General features: G+C 38.8%; 1 protein-coding gene and 1 non-coding gene across 8 annotated transcripts in view; one reads left to right on the plus strand and one right to left on the minus strand.

Moving 5' to 3' along the window:
• Positions 1-23,027, plus strand: part of ESCO1 (establishment of sister chromatid cohesion N-acetyltransferase 1) — a 77,799-nt gene continuing 54,772 nt past the window's right edge. For 3 of the 7 annotated variants that reach the window (XM_044243298.1, XM_044243302.1, XM_044243303.1), the window contains exons 1-3: positions 2-260; positions 17,842-17,942; positions 21,108-21,373. The gene's annotated coding sequence lies outside the window, so the exon portion shown is untranslated. Of the gene's footprint in view, positions 261-405; positions 482-17,841; positions 17,943-21,107; positions 21,374-23,027 lie in introns of those variants that run through there. The other 4 variants (XM_044243304.1, XM_044243305.1, XM_044243299.1 and 1 more) reach the window with 3 other exon arrangements.
• Positions 16,688-16,823, minus strand: LOC122903715. Its single transcript, XR_006383992.1, has one exon. It is a non-coding gene; the product is annotated as a U4 spliceosomal RNA (small nuclear RNA).

Raw genomic sequence — 23,027 nt, forward strand, 5'->3', positions numbered from 1 at the left:
GCAGTGAACGTGGCGGCCATCTTCCTCCTCTGGGCACGTCAGCTGAGCCTGTGACGGCTGAAGAGGAGCGTTGCGCAAGCGCGACCACGACGGTCACAGGTAACTCCCATCTGACGGGCGAGGCGTCGCCGTCGTCGCCGGAAGTTTGGCGTATCTGCGCCGGGAGAGAGGCGGCAGTCGCGGCAGAAGCGGCTCTTTCCTGATACCCGGATGTGGCGATTCTCTGGCTCGTGTTGGACCGTCGGCCAGGAGTGAGGAAGGTAGGCTAGCTTTCCGACGTCCCCGCCGCGTGCTGTCGCGCCTCTTGCGTCCTCACCTCCCTTCTGCCAGCCTCTCCGGAGAGCTGGAGGACCCCCCCCCCCCGCGCTTCCTGTCCCACCTTCTGTGTCGTTTTGCATCGTACGCCTCTTCCTACTCCCGGGGTCCGGGCTCCTGGAGCCCTTGAGAGGGAGTGGGCGGCTCGAACACACTGTCGCTTGAGGTAGGCAATCAGCCTGCGCGTTTCGGGTGCCCAGTCGCCTCATCACCTGCCATTGCTGGCTGGGGTAGGCAGAGGTAATAAGGGGCCATGACCGAGGACCGCGGGTCACGCCAGGGGTCTCAAGGCGGCTGAGAGGGCATCCAGAACCCGGAGGTGAGGTGTAGCATTGCGACTACTGGGGCGGTGTCGGCGGTGGTCCGCAGGTAGCCCCCGGCCTTGTCCCCGCCCCCGGCGTTTTTCCTTCCACGCGTTTTCCCCGAATCAGCCCCACCAGCCAGCGCGCTTCTGCGGTTTCTGCGGCTTGTTTCCCTGCGGTCGCCCCGGCCACTGACCCGGCCTGAACCGTGAGGTCTCTGCAGTCTGCAGGATGTGATGTGAGGATCTTGGAGGGGAGCAGTGGCCTGGGTCCAAGGTCATGGAATAATTCAGCTTGGATCTATAAGTCGGGGCCAGGTAGGGCTGCTCTGGAGTAGAAAGGGGTGCATTGAGGGGCCATGGTGAAGTTTATAGGGATAGATGCGAGCGGAAGGGAATTGGATCCTCTGTGTCACTGTTCATAACATTATTTACAACAGGGGTTTTGTTTTATTCAGGCAGAATGGGGTAGCGAGTCCAAAAATTAGGGAACTCTCCCACCCTCTCCCCATCCCCCAGCCCTCACCCCCCCCCCATGTTGAGATCAGGAAACCCTGCTGCAGGTACTATATTTTCCGAGGTGGGGGGCGGGGAGCGCAACGGGGAGGAGGAAGGAGTTAAGTCTTTGTGCTTTGAGAAGTACTGCGAACCTTGAAGAGTTGAAATGGGATTCTTTTAGCAGAAAGTAATTGCAGCGCGCAGTATTAACTAGCATTATCACATGAGGTTAAGTAAATAATTAACCTTAACAAAAGCCAATGAAAGAGTGATACTTGGTGGAATAGTAATATGGGGGGTTGTTTTTCGCCCTTTAATTTTAAAAGGCAGAGTAACACGGATTTCAGTTTGGAACCTGCTTGCAGTGAACTCTGGTATATTCAGTGTCTCTTTTTATTGGGTCCTTACTTTCTCCTTTCCATTGGAATTATTTTTAATTTGAAGAATTTAAGAATTCTCATTATGGAATTAGATATGAGAGTAGGATGAAAAGTGCTTAAAAGGCATTTAATTTGGAAGCTGCAAATTCAGGCCTAGAGTATGTGAGGAAATGAGAAAACTCTTATCAGACACTTACTCCTTTTAAGCAGAATGCAGTTATATATGCCCCTTAGAGTAGATACGTGACTTTGGAAGTATCCTCTCTAGAACAAAACTTGCCTGGCTTATGAGCTTCTGTCCACCTTAATCATCCTGGCTCAGGAAAGTTTGCTCTCTTTTCACAGTGGTTAGTATTACAATTCTGTAGTGAACAGTAATTTTTTTTTTTAACATCAAACTCCTACAAGGTTTTGTGTGAGGCATTTAAATCAATAAATTATGCTCCGAAAAGGAAGGAAAAAGGGCCCTAATTAATGAATGCCATTACTCCCCATTGCTGGATGGCCTTTTATAGCGTGGTAATTTATTACATCACAGTCTGATTGTATTTATTGTAATAATGAAGGTAACTAGCATTGTACAGTAATGGTTTTTTTAGTAATTAAATATTTTTCGAGACTTTTTGGAGCAGATTATGTTCCATGTGGAGTTCTGTGATTAACCTTAATTGAAGGTGCCTGGAAGTCTAGGTGGTAGTTTGAAATCAACTCTAGTAAAACTGTTAGGGTAAGGTAATTCACTCAAGGACTGTGTTCCCCCTTCAGCAGCCCAGATTTTTCTGTGCATCTTTTGGCACAGGGAAAGTTCTTTGGCTCTATTTCTGCATACGTTCTATATTACAGTTGTATCATACTACTGTAGTTACTTCTGACAGATGGATAATTCTGTTAACTCGACCATCCTTTTTTCTTTTTTGGAAGGGCTATATCTTATGCTTAATTGCATTATAGTACATCGGAAGGAAGCAAGATTTATATCTTTGCTTTCTTCTGCTTACTTTAAACATCCATGGCTGCATGTGTGAGATTCACAGAGATGAAAACTCAATGTAAATAAAAGTGGGGTATTAAGTATTACTCTAAAGAAGCAGTTCTCAGACTTTTTGGTTAGGATTCCTTCACACTCTTAAAAATGATGTAGGACTCAAAAAAAAAAAATGATGTAGATTCCAAGTAGCTTTTGGTTATATGGTTTATATCTTATTGGTAATCATTGTATTCTAAGTTAACTTAAATATATTAATTCATTTAAAAATAGCTAAGAAACTAATTACAGGTTACATAAATAACATTTTTTATGGGGAAAAAACCTTTTTTCCAAAACCAAAAAAAAAAAAATACTGAAAGAATGGCAACTGGTTTACATTTTTGTAAATCTCTTTAATATTTGGCTTAATAAGAAGACAGCTGGTTTTCCTGTTAGTTTTTGCATTCAGTCATGTGTTATTCTGGTTGAAGTGTATGAAGAAAATTCAGCTTTACACCAGTATGTTGAGAGGAGTACTTTAATGATTTGTCCAGATAATTCTTCTTTGATTCTACAACAAAACTCGAGTGGTAATTTCTTAAAGGTTAGTTGCAATGTGGAATCTGAAATTGCCTCTATATTTTTTTGTGCAGTGTTGTGTTAAACCATTGGTCTGTTTTGCGCTTTGATCTTTTTTTCAAGAATGATTTTGATCTAATGAACCCCCTGAAAGTATTTATGGAATCCTGATAGTCCCTATACACCTTGAGAACTATTGCTTTAATGTAAATAATTAAGTAGTTTAGAATTAATGTGGTTATTGAAGCTGAAAGGATAATGATAGTATGGAATTGAAGTTATCAAGTAGTTAAGTGGTAATTTTTAGTATACTTAACAGGTGCGGCGCGTGTGATGTGCCAGGAGGTCTTCTAAGGATTCTTTTTTTTTTTTAAGATTTTATTTGTTTATTTGAGAGCAGGCACAAGCAGAGGGAGGGTCAGAAGGAGAGGGAGAAGCAGACCACCCCCCCCAAGCAGGGGAGCCTGACAAAGGGGTTCCACCTGACCTGAGCCAAACACAGGCAGGGGGAGTGGGAGAGGGAGAAGCAGGCTTCTTGCTGAGCAGGGAGCCAGATGTGATGCGGGGCCCCATCTCAGGATCCTGGGTTCAAGATCTGAGCCGGAGGCAGATGCTTCAAGACTGAGCCACCTGGGCGCCCCTGTTTCATGTTTCTTAAGTAAGCTCCAGGTCCCAACATCGGGCTTGAAGTTAACCACCTGGAGATGAAGAGTTGCATGCTCTCTTCACTTAGCCAGCCAGGTGCTATCTATCTATTCATTTATTTTTTCACTTTTTAATATTTTTGTTTATTTATTTTTATTTATTTATTCAAGTAAGCGTTAGGTCCCAAAGCGGGGCTTGAAAATCACCATTTTGAGGTCAAGAGTCACAATATAGTTTCATTTTAGAGGATATATACTACTTAAATAACTTCTGTGAGGTTTTTGAGGGTGGGGAATATGCCTAGCCTTGGCATCAGTCACTGTGTATATTTAAAATACATTGTCTTAGGACACCTGTGTGGCTCAGTGGGTTAAGCCTCTGTCCTCAGTTCAGTTCATTATCTCCGGGTCCTGGGATCAAGGCCCACATTGGGCTCTCTGCTTGGCAGGGAGCCTGCTACCCCCTCTCTCTGCCTCTCTGCCTACTTGTGATCACTGTTTGTGGCAAATAAATAAAATCTTTAAAAAAAATAAAAAATACATTGTCTTAGAATACTTAAGTACAGAAAATTCAGTTACTGAATAAAACAAATGCTAGGAAATATTTATTTTTACTTATTTATTTTTTATTATTATTATTTTTTAAGATTTTATTTACGTATTTGACAGAGATCACAAGTAGGCAGAGAAGCAGGCAGAGAGAGAGAAGAAGGGAAACAGGCTCCCCACCAAGCAGAGAGCCCAATGCGGGGCTAGATCCCAGGACCCTGAGATCATGACCTGAGCCGAAGGCAGAGGCTTTAACCCACTGAGCCACCCAGGCGCCCCTAGAAATATTTATTTTTAAAAGATTTTATTTATTTGACAGAGAGAGAGATTACAAGTAGGCAGAGAAGCAAGCAGAGAGAGAGGGCTGAGTGAAGCCACTGAGCAGAGAGTCCAATGCAGGGCTCCATCCCAGGACCACTGAGCAGAGAGTCCAATGCAGGGCTCCATCCCAGGACCCTGAGAATCATGACCTGAGCTGAAGTCAGAGGCTTAACCAACTCAGCCACCCAGGCGCCCCCAGGAAATTTTAAGATAATCTTGTCAACATGAAAATTTGAAATTTATTATTTATTTACTTTAAAGATTTATTTATTTGTCAGAGAGAGGGAGAGTGTGCATGCACGCACAAGCAGAGGGAACAGCAGGCATTTTTTTTTTTTTTAAGATTTTATTTATTCATTTGAGAGAGAGCAAGTGCAAGCAGGGGAAGAAGCAGGGAGAAAGGGAGAAGCAGACTCCCTGCTAATTAGGGAATCAGAGGCGGCACTCTATTCCAAGATCTTGGGATCATGACCTGAGCTGAAGATCTCATTTCTGAGCCATCCAGGTGCCCAAAATCTTTGTTTCATATTTGTTTTTTGGTAACTGCTTTATGGTGCTATAACCTGCCTTAATAGAGTTCAGGAGTTTTTAGTATATTAATAGAATTATGCAACCATTGCCAATGTCTAACTTCAAAGATTTATTTTTTTATTTGAGAGAGAGAGAGGGCATGAGAATGAGCATGAACAGAACTGGGGGGTGGGGAGAGGGAGAAGTAGACTCCCTGCTGAGCAGGGAGCCTGGGGTCATGACCTGACCTGAAGGCAGATGCTTAACTGGCTGAGCCACCCAGGTGCCCCTTCAGTGTCTAATTTTATTTTATTTTATTTTATTTTTTTTAAAGATTTTATTTATTTATTTGAGAGAGAGAGACAGTGAGAGAGAGCATGAGCGAGGAGAAGGTCAGAGAGCGAAGCAGACTCCCCATGGAGCTGGGAGCCTGATGTGGGACTCGATCCTGGGACTCCAGGATCACGCCCTGAGCCGAAGGCAGTCGTCCAACCAACTGAGCCACCCAGGCGTCCCCAGTGTCTAATTTTAGAATAAAATTAGAAGAAGCCCCATGCGTATACTAGTATATCACTCTCCATTTCATTTTTTTCCTAGCCCTTTACTACCACCAGTTTATCTGTTATTATAGATTTGTCTTTTCTGGACATTTTATATAAATTGGATCCTATAATGTGTGGCCTTTTGTGACTAGCTTCTTTTACTTAGCATAATGTTTTTAAGGTTAATTCATGTAGCTTGTATGAATACTTCATTCTTGTCTATGGCTAAATTACAGTTGATTACATGTGTATACCACATTTTCTTGATCCATTTATCAGTTGATGGACGTTTAGATTGTATCCACTTTTTGACTATTACGAATAATGCTGCTGTGAACATTTGTGTACAAGTTATTGTGTAGATGTATTCAGATTCACTTTTGAGCTTCCCCAATATATTTTACATAGATATAGTAGTATATATATATTTAAGATTTTATTTATTCATTTAACAGAGAAAGGGAACACAGCAGGGGGAGTGGGAGAGGGAGAAGAAGACCCCTCGCAGAGCAGGGAGCCCGACGTTTGGGCTTATCCCAGGGTCCTATGATCATGACCCGAGCTGAAGGCAGACATTTAACGACTGAGCCACCCAGGTGCCCCTGTTTTTTATTTCATAGCTGATCAGTATGTTTATTTTTGATGTGAAAGATGCAAGTGTTGTATAAACATACAAGTAAAATGTAAAAGCATTCATTCTTTATGTACTCTTTCATTTCCATCTTTACCATTGTTGATGTTTTAATGTATATGCTTTTAGTGTATTTTCTCTGTGTTAGCATAGTTGTATATGACTCATTTGTCTCTTTCTTGGAAAATTACATTTATGCAGTTTTTATACTTTTTATTTCTAATGATTATCAAAATGCTTTTTTTGTTTTTTAAAAATTTTGAGAGAGAGAGCATGAGCAGGGTGAGGGAGAGGAGCAAAAGGAGGGGAGAAGACTTCACATTGAGCTGGGATTCTGACTTGGGCTCAATCTCAGCACCCGAGATGATCACGACCTGCACTGTAGGCAGACACTGAACCGACTGAGTCACCCAGATTATCAGAATTCTGTGTTGGCCTTTTATTTTTTCTTTTTTGAGCATTTGGGCCGTTCTGGGTATTTTTGTAATATAAATGTTGCTTTTTCATCATTGCTGTCTGTTACATGGATTGCCCCTTTTTTTCTACCTTGGCTTTGTTTTCCTCATGTGAGTGGATGGTGGTGTAATAAATTGTGGAGGATGAACATAGTAGAATGACTGTTGAGTTTAAGGTGCCTTTAAGAAATCAGGACAGAAATGTCCAGTAGGCTGTTGGGTATCTGAGTAGCACTGGGGATGGAGATTTTGTTGAGGATATGAATTTGTATCTTAACAGCTTACACGTAGTGATTAGAAGTATGTGTATAGAAGTAGTTATCTAGTAAGTGCCTTTTTTATAATGAGAGGACGAGACCTTGGGGAATGCTAATTTATAAGAGGTTGGTAGAGGAAGAGAATTTTAAAAATTAAAATTGTCCATGTCTGGCTTTTTTTTTCTTTTTGGTAAGCTCTGTGCCCAGCATAAGGCTTGAACTCATGACCCCGAGATCAAGAGCTGCATGCTCTACTTATTGAGCCAGCCAGCAGCCAGGCCTCCCCCCTTTTAAAAAAGATTTTATTTATTTATTTGACCAAGAGAGATCGCAAGTTGGCCGAGAGGCAGGTAGAGGGGGAAGCAGGCTCCCTGCTGAGCAGAGAGCCTTATGCGGGGCTCAATCCCAGTACCCTGAGATCATGACCTGAGCCGAAGGCTGAGGCTAAACCCACTGAGCCACCCAGGCACCCTGGCTCCCCCTTTTTTAAAGTAAACTCTAATCCCAACATGGGGCTCAGACTTAAGAACCCAAGATCAAGTCACATGCCCTACCAACTGAGCCAGCCAGGTGCGGCCAGGTCTAGCTTTTTTGAATTTTAACTAATGTTGAATTTTACCAAATCACTGTTACCAGTCTATTGAGAATATTACATCAGTTTTACCATTTGTTTTTCTATCAGGATGACTAATTCTGAAGATAATTTTTTTTTTTTTAAAGATTTTATTTATTTATTTGAGAGAGAGACAGTGAGAGAGAACATGAGTGAGGAGAAGGTCAGAGAGCGAAGCAGACTCCCCGTGGAGCTGGGAGCCTGATGTGGGACTCGATCCCGGGACTCCAGGATCATGACCTGAGCTGAAGGCAGTCATCCAACCAACTGAGCCACCCAGGCGTATGTTGGTATTTCTGTTTTTTCTTTTTAGGATAAGTATTACTTGATGATAGTGCATGTCTTGTTGCTAAAATTGTTGATTGGGGCTAATAGTCCATTTTTGGTTGTTGTTGTTGCTATTATTACTAAATTTTTGATCCCCAACCATATATGCCTCTTAAAATGAGTTGATGAGCATGTTATCCACATGTTTTGGAACCATTTGTGTAATAGAGAGATTAAAGTTTTGAATGTTTGGAAAAATTTGTTAGGGAGAGTACCTTGCGTTGTTGTGTGTGTTTTCTGTGGCATTCACTGTTAATGGTCCATTGTTGCTTTAGTTGTGACATTTTACATGTTTTTGGTTAGCAGTAATTATTTTTTTTTTAAAAGATTTTATTTATTTATTTGACAGACAGAGATCACAAGTAGACAGAGGCAGGCAGAGAGGCAGGCCGAGAGAGAGGAGGAAGCAGGCTCCCTTCTGAGTAGAGAGCCGGATGCGGGGCTGTATCCCAGGACACTGGGATCATGACCTGAGCCGAAGGCAGAGGCTTTAACCCACTGAGCCACCCAGGCGCCCCAAGCAGTAATTACTTTAAACTTCGTTTTTTAATTTCAAGTATTTTGGGGGTGTTTTAGAATGTGAGAAATACTTGGATTACTTTATATCGTGGGTGGATGAATTGGCAGGATACACAGAGAAATAAGAAAGAGAAGACTCCATTTACAGAGCAAGATTTTGTGGAAGAAAAGAACAGGAATCCCCAAACAATAGGCCTTACAGAAACTTTTAACATTGTGCAGGACTCCAGAGGTTGCTGGGAATAGTGCAGCTCCAGCCTTTGGCTCACCTAGCAGACACTACTGCTAGAGAAATTAAAACAAGGTAAGCCAAATGATGAAATAGGGGTGATTTTTCCTCTCAGGGGTCATTTTTTATTCTCTGAAGAATATTTGATTTTTAGAATTGGGGGTGAAATTGAAAGGTGTACTGGGTTGGATTGTACATTAAATCTTTTGGTGGAGTTAACTGCACTTTGAGATGGCTAAAAAGTTTCCAGTAATGTTTGAAATACCAAGAAAAGATTTGGTAAAATAGTCCCAAGGTTGTTTTATTTTCTGAAGTATTTTTCTGGTGATGGGGTTACATTGATGTGATAGAGTATTTTTATTTGACTGGTTGATGCCCTCTATTAATAGAATTTTTAAAATTCAGTCATCTGTGTATTTCTTTTGGTGGTCTACCACCACCAAGTTTTACTTGGTGGTGGTAGACCATTTGACTACTCATGTTCTTTTAAAAATGCCAGTTTGCCTTTAATTTAGGCTTTTCATATTCTTGTATATGAAATGTGTGTGGTGCACATGCATATGTATGTGCACTACTTTTGGTATCAAAACAAATTTTTGTATTATTTTTGTCTTTTTACTGTATTCTGAAACAACAAAAAAATCACTTCTTTTTTTTTTTTTTTAAAGATTTTATTTTTATTTATTTGACAGAGAGAGATCACAAGTAGGCAGAGAGGCAGGCAGAGAGAGAGAGAGAGGAGGAAGCAGGCTCCCCACTGAGCAGCCTCAAGGTTTGTTTTGGGATTCTTCAACCATTACATTTCTTTCTTTCTTTCTTTCTTTTTTCTTTTTAAGATTTTATTTATTTATTTGACAGAGATCACAAGTAGGCAAAGAGGCAGGCAGAGAGAGAGAGGAGGAAGCAGGCTCCCCACTGAGCACAGGACTCGATCCCAGGATCACAAGACCATGACCCTAGAGGAAGGCAGAGGCTTTAACCCACTGAGCCACCCAGGTGCCCCAGCCATTACATTTCATTACAGATTGGTTGCTCTTTTGGCCTGTTCTCCGAAGTGTTTGTACAATTAATACTGCTACCAGCAGCACTTTAATCCACATTCTTACCAACATTTTGTCTTCTCTAACTTTAAAATTTTTGCCATTGTGATGGTTGTCTATTGCTCTATTGGATTTCTTTCTCCTCTTTGTGATGAACTTGTTCAAATTTCTTGTCTTCTTTTTTTCCTTTAGTTGGCCATTTCATTGATTTGTACGATTTTAAGAAATATAATCTTTGCAGACTAATCCTTTTTAAGTTCTTTTTCACCTTTCACATTTTGTGTCTAGAATCAAGCTATTTGGCATTGACTTCAGTGTATTACGTGAAGTAGGGATTCATTTTTACTTCTTTCCCCACTATTTGTTCCTGTGCTGTTCCTTTTAAAAATCTGTTTTCCCAGCTTTGTACTATTTATCATAAACCAGTTGACCGCACATACGTGAGTCTGATTGTGGGCATTCTGCTTTGTGTCATTTGACTGTTCCATTGTTCTATTTGTCTATCCTTGAATCAGTATAACACATCACTGTGGCTTTATTGATTATATTAATTGTTGATGTCTGGTATGGCAAGTTCACCTGTCTTGTGGGTTTTTTTTTTAAGTATGATTTCTTATGCTATGTAGAATAGATTTTCTTAATTTCCAAACAGCATTTTCTATTTAGAGTTTTGGGATTATTCATTTCTAGCAAATTATATTGTGATCAGAAAACATACTGTAGGGGCGCCTGGGTGGCTCAGTGGGTTAAAGCCTCTGCCTTCGGCTCGGGTCATGATCTCAGGGTCCTGGGATCTAGCCCCAACATCAGGCTCTCTGCTCCTCAGGGAGCCTGCTTCCTCCTCTCTCTCTGCCTGCCTCTCTGCCTGCTTGTGATTCTGTCTGTCAAATAAATAAATAAAATCTTTAAAAAAAAAAAAAAAAGAAAGGGCGCCTGGGTGGCTCAGTGGGTTAAACCGCTGCCTTCGGCTCAGGTCATGATCTCAGGGTCCTGGGATCGAGTCCCGCATCGGGCTCTCTGCTCAGCAGGGAGCCTGCTTCCCTCTCTCTCTCTCTGCCTGCCTCTCTGTCTACTTGTGATCTCTGTCTGTCAAATAAATAAATAAAATCTTTAAAAAAAAAAAAAAAGAAAAAAAGAAAACATACTGTATGGTATAATTTCTTGGATGTTTGTGGAGACTTTCTTTAGGTCCTGTATTTGGGGTCATTTTTGTAAGTGTTCAATATGTGCCTTAAAAGAATGTGTTTTGCAGTTGTTGGGAAAATACTGTGTGTGTATCCATTAAGTGAAATTTAAAATTGTCTTGTTTAGATATGCTGTGTAATTAATGGGGTTGTTTTGGTTTTTTGTCTGCTTTTTATCAGTTACTGAGAAGAGTGTGTCCAAATGTCTCAGGATTTTGGATTTCTCCGTTTTTCCTTGTATTTTTCAATTAGGGGATTACATATGTCAACTTCAAAATTGTATATTTTATTTATATTTATTTATTTTAAAAAATTTATTTGCGAAAGAGAGTGAATGAGAGAACAAGTTGAGGGGGTGGCCAGGAGGAGAAGCAGACCCGCTGCTGGGCAGGGAGCCTAATGCAGGGCTCTATCCCAGAACCCTGGAATCATGATGCTTAACGAACTGAGCCACCCAGGCATCCCAAGAATTATGTATTTTTAGTTTATATTCTTAGATGTGTGCAGTTTGAAATTGTTATAGTTTCCTGTTAAATTGAACCCTTTATTATTATGTTTCTTTTTAATATTGCCTTTCTTAAAGTTGCTTTGGTATTAATGTAGATACATAAACTTTCCTTTGGTTAGTATTTGTATTCTCTATTTGTCCTTTATGCCCTTCTTCATTTTTATGCTCTAAGTATGTCTCATAATCACGGTTTATCTGGAGGATTTGATCCATGGACATGTAATGTGAGTTCTGATGTATTTTGGGTTAAATCTCTGTTTTTATTTCATGCTATTTGTTATATGTTTTTGTCTTTTTTTTTTTTTAAGATTTTATTTATTTATTTGACAGAGATCACAAGTAGGCAGAGAGGCAGGCAGAGAGAGAGAGAGAGAGAGAGAGAATGGAGGAAGCAGGCTCCCTACCGAGCAGAGAGTCTGATGTGAGGCTTGATCCCAGAACCCAGGTCATGGGATCATGACCTGAGCCGAAGGCTGAGGCTTTAACCCACTGAGCCACCCATGCACCCCGTTTTTCTCTTTTTCTCATTAAAATTTTTTTGGTTTTTGGGGGTAATGTCAATTTTGTCATATTTTTCACCTGCAACTTAGCTCCCACCTTTTCCTTTCATATATGGTAGAGGAGGAGGGAAAAAAGAAACAACATAAAACAGGGGCTATCTATCGGCCTCTCTTCTGCAAGTGGTAGTGAAGCCTAAATTAATAATAATAGTTACCAGTTGAGTCACTGTGTTGTACATCTGAAAGTAATATAACATTGTCTGTTAACTATACTTTAATAGCAAACATTAAAAAAATACGAATAAAAAATAATAGTGGCTACTTTTGTCATTTACCTATTTCATTTTGGTTTATGCCAACACTGGACTGGATGAGTTGTTATCAGTTTAGTTGGGGATATTCATTCTGTGGAATCTGAGATCTTTGTGGTCCTAACTTTGTTGGCCTTTGACCAAGGAATTAGATAAGAGGGTTGCAAGAGGTGACCCAGTGGTTGTCCTGGGTTCCAGAAGTAGTGCTCCTTGCTCTCCATGTACAATCATGCATGATTGCTTTCTTTGCCTTTTGGTATATTGGTATGAGGATCCCCAAGTGAAGAGGGCTCAGTCTCAGCATCCAATTTTCAGAACCATGACGGTGTTTGCAGACTTGCCTACAAGTATGAAGTAGGTTATAGCTGAACCGAGTGAGTAGAGTAGATTCAATCTTGGAATCCCACCTCCTTAACCATTTGGACTTGTTCAGTATACCTGGGAAGGTGGGTATTTCTGCCTCATTGACTGGGCTACTGTTGAGTGTAAGCTTCACTTAATCAATCTGACACTATTCAGTGCAGCTTCCATGTACTTAAGAGCAGGAGTTGATAAACTACTTTGGCACTTAGGCCAACTTTGGCTCCACCCCCACCCCCCAAAATAGTTTAACATATTTTTAAGGGTTGTAAAAAAAAAAAAAAAAAACTCACTTTGGACTAGCCACATCTCAGGTACTTAGTAGCTGCACATTGCTAATTGATAATCATATTGGACAGTCTGCTCTAGATTGCTCTTTCTCAAATTGTTCTCTGCAGAATAGCTTTAGAGACCACTGTCCTAGTGGGCAGATCCTGACCAAGGTACGTGAGCTTGGTGGGGAGTGAATAGCTATAGCAACTTCTTGTCCTCTGTTCTGCTTGTCCCCATATCCCTTTCTTCAGAACATGATTTTAGATTTTTAAGATAAATTTCCAAGGCTAAGATACTTAGAAAATTACTGCCCATGAGTGAACTTAGTGTTGAACTTTCCTTATAGATTTTGAGGCAACTATTCTTGAGGTATTTTGCAGTTTTTCAGGGTTCTGATGAGAGTAGATAATGGACTCTCCAACTCTAAGATACTATGGCTCTTTTTGTGGTCAAATCCATCATGTGTAAATTAACAAATAGTTACTATTTGATAACTGGGGTACATAAACATACTTGCTATATAACTAATAAATCCTGTATTTAGAGGTATAATAAGCATTTGTGCATTTAAATTGGGAGCATAAAAAGGAGGCCCTGTTCCTCACTGGAGGAGATGATATTTTTGTCTGAATATATAATATTTACATACATGGTATGATTTGTTTTATTTTTTTGTTTTAAATTTTTTTTATGGGTGGTGCCTGGCTGGCTCAGTTGGCAGAGAATGCAGCCCTGTTCTCAAGGTTGTGAGTGCAAATGCCATATTGGGTGTAGAACTTAGTTTAAAGGAAAAAAAAAAAGTAGGACTTAAAAAAAAAACCAAATTATTTTTTTATGTGCTTTTATTATTTTTTATATTTTAAAATGTTTATTTATGAATTATTTTTTATATGCTTCCATTTGTTAGGTATTGCTTTTGCTATTTTGTGAAGAGAAAAACTTGTTAATTACTAGTAACTTTTATTTAAAAGACAGTCAAAACCATATATTTAGTGTTCATAATTTCTAAGAAAAAGATATCATCCCTGCAAACATTATGAAAAAAATGTATTTTTACAAAATGGCTTTTTTGAAGTATATTTTACATTTAATAGAATGCACAGATTAAGATTGTAAAGTTTGATAAGTTTGGGCATAGAAACACCTGTGAAGCTACCTCTCCAATCAAGATAAAGGACATTTCCATCATCCCTAAAACATACCTTGGAACCTATTCAAGTAATTTCTTCCATGTTGTTGTATAAACAACGTGCTTATATTTTCCCCCCAAGAGTATTCCATTGCATGAAAATGCCACAGTTTATTTTTATATACCTAATAATTGGTGCAGGGAGTCACATCAATATCTTATTATATGTAGGATTAATAGAAACATTTTTATATAGGTCCTTTTATGGTCATATTTTTGGGGGTATTATATTTTGGGGGGTAAATAATTAGGACTGGAATTTGGGTCAGAGGGTAGGTAAAATTTAACTTTATAAGAAAGTACCAAACTTCCAAAGCATTCATTCCATTTTATCATACCAGTGGCATTCTTAGAGTTCTACACTGTTCCACAGCCTCATGAATACTGGTTTTTGTCAGTTTTAAACATTTTTCCCATTTTAGGGGGTTTGTGGTAGTGTCTCACTGGGTGTTTTGTTTTGTTTTTTAAAGATTTACAGATGCAAATCCCCATGGTTTGAATTATAATTAAAGACTTGTGGGGTGCCTGGGTGGCTCAGTGGGTTAAAGCCTCTGCCTTCAGCTTGGGTCATGATCCCAGGGTCCTGGGATCAAGCCCCACATCACATCAGGCTCTTTGCTCAGCAGGGAGCCTGCTTCCTCCTCCTCCTCTCTCTCTCTCTCTCTCTCTCTCTCTGCCTGCCTCTCTGCCTACTTGTGATCTCTGCCTGTCAAATAAATAAATAAATCTTTAAAAAAAAAAAAAGACTTGTGCATCAAAGGGCTCTATCAAGGAAAATAAAGTGACAGGTAACAGAATTAGAGAAAATATCTGTCAGCAGTGCATCTGCTGAGAATCTAATATCCAGATAAAGAACTGTTACAACTCAATAATAAAAAGAAAAATGTCCCAATTTAAAAAAGGAAAGAATATGAATATATATTTCTGCAGAGAAGAAATACAAATGGCTAGTAAACTCATGAAGTTGCTCACCTAGTTAGTCATTAGGAAAATACAAATCAGAAGTACAATAAGATACCACTTTATACTCAAAAGGATGACTAAAGTTTAAAAAGATAGTAAAAAATGCTGACAAGGATATAGAGAAATTGGAACTCTCATACATGGCTGGTGGAAATGTAAAATGATACATCTTGTTTGGAAAATAGTCCCTCTGAAGTTAAATACCATATGGTCTAGCAGTCACACTTCTTTTTATATAACCAAGAGATTGGAAACCCTGTGTTCACACAAAACTCGGTAGGGTTGTTCATAGCATTATTTGTGATAGCCACAAGGTAGAAACTGTCTGTCAAATATCCAGAAACTGATGAATAGTTAAACAAATGTGGCATGTTTGTACAATGGAATAGTATTCAGCCATAAAAATCACAGGGCGTTACTGATACATGCCATGTTATATGAACTTGAAAACATTAAATGAAAGAAGCCAATCACAAGAGGCCATATATTTTATGCAACATCTACAATAGTCAAATCCATAGAAACAGAAGGTAGCTGTGTAGTTGCCAGGGGCTGGAGGGAGAGGGGGATAGGGAATGACTTTAGTGAGCATGATTTTTTGTTTTTGGGGGATTTTTTTGAGGTCATGAAAATGTTCTGGAATTAGATACTGGCAGTTGTTTGTTGCACAACTCTGAATATACTAAAACTCACTAAGTTGTACTATAAAGAGGTTAATTTTGTGGTAAGGAATTATATCTCAATTATATAATTTGCTTTGATATTTAAAAAATTTATTTCAGAGGGGGTAGGGGCAGAAGGAGAGGGAGGAAGAAACTCAAACAGACTTTCCTGCTGAATTGGAGTCCAACTTGGGGTTTGATCCTGTAACCCTGAGATCATGACCTGAGCCGAAATCAAGAGATGGACCCTCAACTGACTGATCTACCCAGGTGCCCCAATGATGAAGTGTTTTTTAAAAAAATGACTTTAATATTAAAATGTATTGGCTGATGTACAATCCAAATTTTTTTTCCCTTTCTACTTAAAAAAAAATTTTTTTTTTTTAATAATCATGGAGTACCTGGATGGCTCAGTCAGTTGAGCATCTGCCTTTGACTTAGGTCATGATCTCAGGGTCCTGGGATCAAGGATGCTGAGCAGAGTCCAATTCTCCCTCTCCTTCTGCCTCTCCCCACACAACCCCCCTTATTCTCTCTCTGTCAAATAAAATTTAAAATTGTCTTAATCAAATATTTTAATGATTAAAATTTGAATACTTTTTATTATAAAGCACTGTCGGAAATTGGATTATTGTTAAATTCTCGGTATTTTCTAACGTGTCTTAGGAGTTCTTTTTGCATAAAATACATTATTTTAGGTTTTCTAAAGTGGTCATTTTATGTAAAGCTTAATCACTGTGTATTTTTTTTTTTTTTTAACCCTGATACTGTTTTCGTTAAGATTATATTAATCTAGCTCTGGGTTGTAGGAGTGGCCTTGTTGATTTGCTGACATATGAGAGGGTGCATTTCAGTTCTTATTTGCAAGATTTTATTTAAGGGTTGTGAAGAAATGGGAATTATTTAGTCATGTAATGCTAGATTAGTGATGGTTTAACATGAAGGCAAACTAGAATTGAAATGGTCCTTGGCACACCTGAACAGGTGATTGACAGGTACTGTAGAGTTGTGTATCAGTTTCTCTTCTATAAGGTAGGTCCCCACTGCCAAATGTTTTAAAATATTTAGAAATTGGGAGAAATAGATGTAAAAGAAGAATATTCATCATTTTTATTTTTATTTATTTAGTTTTTAATTAGCAATAATCGCGCCTCGGATAAACCTCATTGGCTACGATTCTGCCACTGCGCAAAGCTTATTTATTTAGTTTTTAAAAAGATTGTTATTTATTTATTTGAGAGAGAGTGAGAGAGAGCATGAGCGAGGAGAAGGTCAGAGGGAGAAGCAAACTCTCCATGGAGCTGGGAGCCCTATGTGGGACTCGATCCCGGGACTCCGGGATCATGACCTGGGCCGAAGGCAGTTGTCCAACCAACTGAGCCACCCAGGCGTCCCTATTCATCATTTTAAAATTATAGTCTTTAGTGCTAAAGTAGTAAAGGAATATAAATGAGCTTTTTTGTTATATTTTGGGGCTTAATCTTTGGTAAGTTTAGAGTTTCTTAGAATATAAAAATTAATCGCAAATATGTATTAGTTATTACTGTATAAGAAACTGCCCTAGAATTCAGTGGCTTAAAACAGCAGTTAATTATTGATCATACATCTGCAGAGCAGTTGTGGGTTAGGTGACTTGGGTTTGGCTTGGCTGGGCAGCTGTGGGTGTGGGTGGGCTTTATTTCTCACTGTGGGTTTTCCTTGGCTCCTCATTTGGGGTTTGGCTCAGTTCTACTCTTTATGTTTATTCTGGGTTCTAGGACTTCATCTATTGGTGAAGCTCTTCTCATGGTAGTGGCAGAGGTACAAGAAGGTGCACAGCTGCATAAAGACATTTCAAACCTCTGCAACATTTCTGCTAATATACCATTGGCCAAAGCAATTTAGATGGCTAAGGTTTGGGGGGCAGGGAAGTATACTCTGCCCACCATGAGGCCAAAGGAAGGCATGTGGCCAACCTCAGCACTGGTTGGAAAGGAAAATACACTCCTTCCGTGGAGTGGAGGTTTGAAGTGATGATTATATATGAAGAAAAACCTAACCTATTACATGGTGTAAAAATATGTGATGCTTTATATTGTTATTAGACAGTTGTTTACTTAGTCTAGTTTAGTCTTAAGTTTAATGTATGAGTTAATAGACGGTAGTACTTTTATATTCTTACGTGTTTCTAATAGATTGTTTAACTTAGTGATAGGAATTTTTTTTTTTTTAAAGATTAATTCCCAAACATAGGAAGCTGTTAGAGGCATCACTCATTTGGAAACATCATCAGTCAACTTAAAGAAACAGTGATATGTGATTTCTGGCTCAGTAAGGTAAGTGACATACTTTTATAATTTGGTGCCTTCCAAGATTAATTAGTCAGTGTGCCAAATATAACTTTATATTTTCAGAGAAATATATTTTAATTTTGATTAGGTTATATGTCTACATAATAAAACATTTGAGTGGGTGTATAGTGAAAAGTAAGCTTTTCACACTGCTGACACTGGTTTTATAGTTCTTTTTCCCAGAAATCTTCACTATTATATTTATTATGTATCTTTCCATACTTGTTGTGTGCATAAGCAAGCATGTTTCTATGAATTTCCCTCTTTTTCTAAAAAATTATTATTTTTTTTTACCTTCTGCACCTTGCTGTTTTTTGATTTAACAATGCTTCTTAGTTGCAGGTATAGGTCCATTTCAGTTATTTACAGCACTATTTTTTGACAGCTTTATGAAAGTATAATTTATGTACAGTAAATTTCACTCTCTTAAACTGTACAATTTGGTGGGTTTTGACAGATATACACACTCTTGAAACCACCATTACATACAAGTCAAGACATAGAACATCTCTATCACTTCCAAAAGACTATCTCTACTTCTCTCCTGACCTTAGGGCATGATTCATCTGCTGTCTTTTATTGTCGATTACAGTTGACCCTTGAACAACATGTGCTTGAATTGTTTGTGCCCATTTATGTGGATCTCTTCAACAATATATTGGAAAATTTTTTGAGATTTGTGGCAGTTTAAAAAAAAGCTTGCAGATAAACCATGTAGCTTAGAAATACTGAAAAAATAAAAAATTTAGGTGTTTCGTAAATGCATAAAATATATGTAGCTCGTTACTTGCTACCATAAAATATTCAGATATATTTAAGTTAAAATTTATTAAAATGTGTATAGACACTTAACATACATTGCATCATCCACTGTAAAAAATGTAAACAAACATAAAGATGCAGTATTAAATCATAACTGCATAAAATTAACTATAATATATACTCTACTACTGTAATAATTTCATAGCCATCTTATGTTGCTGTTTTGGTGAGCTCAGGTATAGGAGTCTGCTTAAAACACCGTGTGATGCTAATCATCTCTGAGCAGTTTGTCTCTGCAGTAAATCGCATATCACAGTAAAAAGTGATCTTGGCAGTTGTTGCGTATTTCTCATCACGTTTAGTGCAATACTGTAAACCTTAAAAACCACCAGGGGAGCCATTTGAAGTACCACTAGTGGTGCTGGAAGTACTCCCAAGAAGCAGAGAGAAGGGATGACCTTACAAGAAAAAAGTTGAGTTGTTTGATAAGTACCATAGATTGAGGCCTGCAGCTACAGTTGCCCACCAGTTCAAGATAAATGAATCCAGTGTAAGGACCATATAGGAAAAGAGAAGGAAATTCGTGAAGCTATTGCTGTAGTTACGCCAGAAGTGTCAAAACCTTAGACTTTTTGAAATACCTTTTTATCTCATATTGAAAATGCAGCTTTTATGTGGTTGTCTGACTGCTCTAAGAAAGGCATACCCATAGATTCCAGTATGATTTGAGGAAAGGTGAAGTCATTTAGGACAACTTAAAGCAAAAGGAAGGTGAAGGGCTCTAAAGCTGGAGAATTTAGTGCCCGCAGAGGATGGTTTGATAATTTTAGAAAAAGGTTTGATTTTTAAAATGTCAAGAAAATAGGAGAAGCAGCTTCTGTCGACCAAGAGGCAGCAGCAGATGAGTTCCCAAATACCATTAAGAAAATCACTGAGAAGAAAGGAAGGATATTTGCCTGAACAGTTTTTTTTTTTTTTAAGATTTTATTTATTTATTTGACAGAGAGAGAGATCACAAGTAGACAGAGAGGCAGGCAAAGAGAGAGGGAGAAGCAGGCTTCCCGCTGAGCACAGAGCCCGATGTAGGGCTTGATTCCAGGACCTTGAGACCACAACCTGAGCCGAAGGCAAAGGCTTAACCCACTGAGCCACTCAGGTGCCTCCTGAACGGTTTTTCTTAATGCAGACAAAAAGTAAGCTACAAGAAGGGGTTGGCTAACTGTACTGTTTTGTGCAAGTGCAATTGGGTTTATGACCAGGACTGTCCTTATTTATAAAACTGTTAATCTCCAGACCTTGAAGGGAAAAGATAAACACCAGCTGCCCGACTTTTTAAATCTCTACATCCAAGGTGGGCCTTGAACTCAGCCCTGAGATCAAGAGTCTCATGTTCTACTGTCTGAGCAAGCAGGCCACCCCAGCCAGAGATTTGGTTGTACATCAAAAAGGCCTGGAAAATGAGAATCCTTTTTTGGGATTGGTTCCATCAGTGCTTTCTTTCTTACATCAGAAAGTACCTTGACAGTAAGGCACTGCCTTTTAAAGTTCTTTTGATCTTAGACAATGTCCCTGGGCACTCAGAATCTGATGAGTTCAACACCAAAGGCATCAAAGTGGTCTACATGACCCTAAGCACAACATCTCTGATTTAGCCTCTAGATCAGGAGGTCTTAAGGACCTTTAAGGCTCTCCACACATGGTACTGTCTAGTAAGGATTTTCAAAGAGACCCTAATAGATCATTATGAAAGTCTGGAAGGATTACATCATTGAGGATGCCATCATTGTTTATAGAATAAGCCATGAAAACCACAAAGCCCCAAACAGTAAATTTCTGCAGGAGGAAAAATATGTCTAGAACTTGTGTATGACTTCACAGAATTTACAACAGAGCCAGTCAAGGAAATCCTGAAAGAGATTGTGGACATGGCAAAAGAAGGTGGGGGTGTGAAGGGTTTTAAGATACGGATCTTGGAGAAATTCAAGAGCTAATAGATGCCACACAAAGGGAATTAACAAAAGATGACTTGATAAGGATAAATACATCTGAACCAGACAGTGAAGAGGAAAATGTGAATGAAGCAGTGCCAGAAAACAGTTGACATTAGACAGTCTGGTAGGATTCTAATTATTCAAGACTGCTTTTGACTTCTCATAGGACATGGGCACTGAAACGAAAGCGAATGGTAAAAGGAGGACTGGTACTGCATTAGAAACATTTTTAAGAGATGAAAAAGCAAAAATGTCAGACAGAAATGACAGTGTATTTCTGTAAAGTACACCAAGTTGGCTTGCCTCTCCTGCCTCTCTTTTCACCTTCACCTCTTCTGCTATCCCTGAGACACCAAAACCAACCCCTCCTCTTCTTCCTCTTCCTCTGCCTACTCAGTGTGAAGAGTGAAAACAAGAATGAAGACATTTATGATGATCCACTTCCATTTAATGAATAGTAAATAATCATCATGCCATACAGTTAATAAACTTATCTGTTGTGTGTGTGTGTCTTCGTGTGAGAATCTAATAACTGTATGGCAAGAACTGTCTGAGACGTTTTCTGTCATCATCCTCATCATCATTGCTTAAGTGTTCATCGTGTAGAAAATCATGTACAAGACTTATATGGAAGTGGATAGCCTATCCTTATGTAGGCATAAGGTGAGTGATATTTAATATAAAATTAATAATGTGTTAGTTTTCTTACTGTTTTAGAACTATGCTTTCAAAGAATTACATTACAGTATGCCTCTCTCTCTTAAAATTGGAGAAACTTTATCAACCTATATCATCACAGGTAAGTGGTTTTTAGAAAAGATGTATTTGCAGTGTTGTGTTAATGAATATGACTGTAATACTGGATGACAGAAAAATTGTATAATGATTCATTCATTGGTGTATATACTAGTCCAGGGTGAAGCAGCTATCAGTTATGCTAGGGTGTTGTAAAGCAGTCATATTGCTCCTTCATTATCAGTGTGTGAATTGTTATATCTGTAAGTAAATACACATTTCTTTTAAACATTTTTCAGTTTTGATGTCTGATGTTAGTAATAGCATATAACATTTATTGTGTTTTGTATTATTTAGGACAATATTGATGTAGGTCCTGACTGATGATTCATCTTGTAAATCAATGATGTAAACTAATGGTATCAATAAATACATGCAGTACTGTAAATTTATTTTCTTTTCCTTATGATTTTCTTAACATTTTCTTTTCTCTAGTTTTATTGTTTAAAATATGGTATATAATGCATATATCACAAAATTTGTGATAATTGACCATATATGTTATTGACAAGGCTTCTAGTCAAAGTAGGCTATATTAGTGTCACATTTTGGAGTCCAAAGTTACTATGCAGATTCTTGACTGCATTGGGGTTTAGTGCTCCAACCTCTGCTTTGCTCAAGGGTCAACTATATAGTTTGCTTTTTTTTTAGAATTTCAAGTGGAATGCTACATTATGTAGTCTTAGTGTCTACCCTTTCTTACTCACCATAATGGTTGTGAGGTTCATCATATAGTTCTAATAGTTTGTTCCTTTGGATTGCTGACTATTTTTCTACTATATTATTGACATACTACATTTTATTGACCCATTCATCTGATTTTTGGGTCCCTCACCCCCGATTTTGGTTACTGTGCATAGAGCTGCTTTGAGGATTTTTAAAAAATATTTATTTATTTATTTTAGAGCACATGAACGAGAGAGAGAGAGAGAGAGAGAGGTGGGGAGGGGCAGGGGCAGAGGCAGAGGGAGAGAATCTCAAGCAGACTCCCTGCTCCGCACAGAGCCAGATGTGGGGCTTGGTCTCCAACCCTGATATCATGACCTGAACTGAAGATAAGAGTTGGGCACTTAACTGACTGAGCCACTCAGGTGCCCCTGCTTTGAAGATTTTTGAAGATGGTTTTTACATGGTCATATGTAGGATGGGTAGGATTCATGCCCAAAAACAAAACAAAACAAAACAAAACAAAATTTTTTTTTTCTGCCTTCGATTTAGATTGCCAGTAGTTCTAGCACCATTTTTTCAGACTTTGTTTTCCCCATGGATTTGTGTTGGCACTTTTGCTGAAAACCAATTGATCAAATAAAAATAAAATAAAATTAGGGGTGCCTGTCTGGCTTGTTAAGCGTCTGCCTTTGGCTTGGGTCGTGGTCGGGTCCTGGGATTGAGCCCCACATCAGGCTCCCTGGTTCTCCCTCTCCCACTTCTCCTGTTGTGTTTCCTCTCTTGCTGTTTCTCTGTCAAATAAATAAATAAAATCTTAAAAAAAAATAAAACCAACTGATCATAAATGTATGGG

This window comes from Neovison vison, chromosome 3 (genome assembly GCF_020171115.1).
Source record: "Neovison vison isolate M4711 chromosome 3, ASM_NN_V1, whole genome shotgun sequence".
In the NCBI taxonomy this organism is placed as follows: Eukaryota; Metazoa; Chordata; class Mammalia; order Carnivora; family Mustelidae; genus Neogale; species Neogale vison.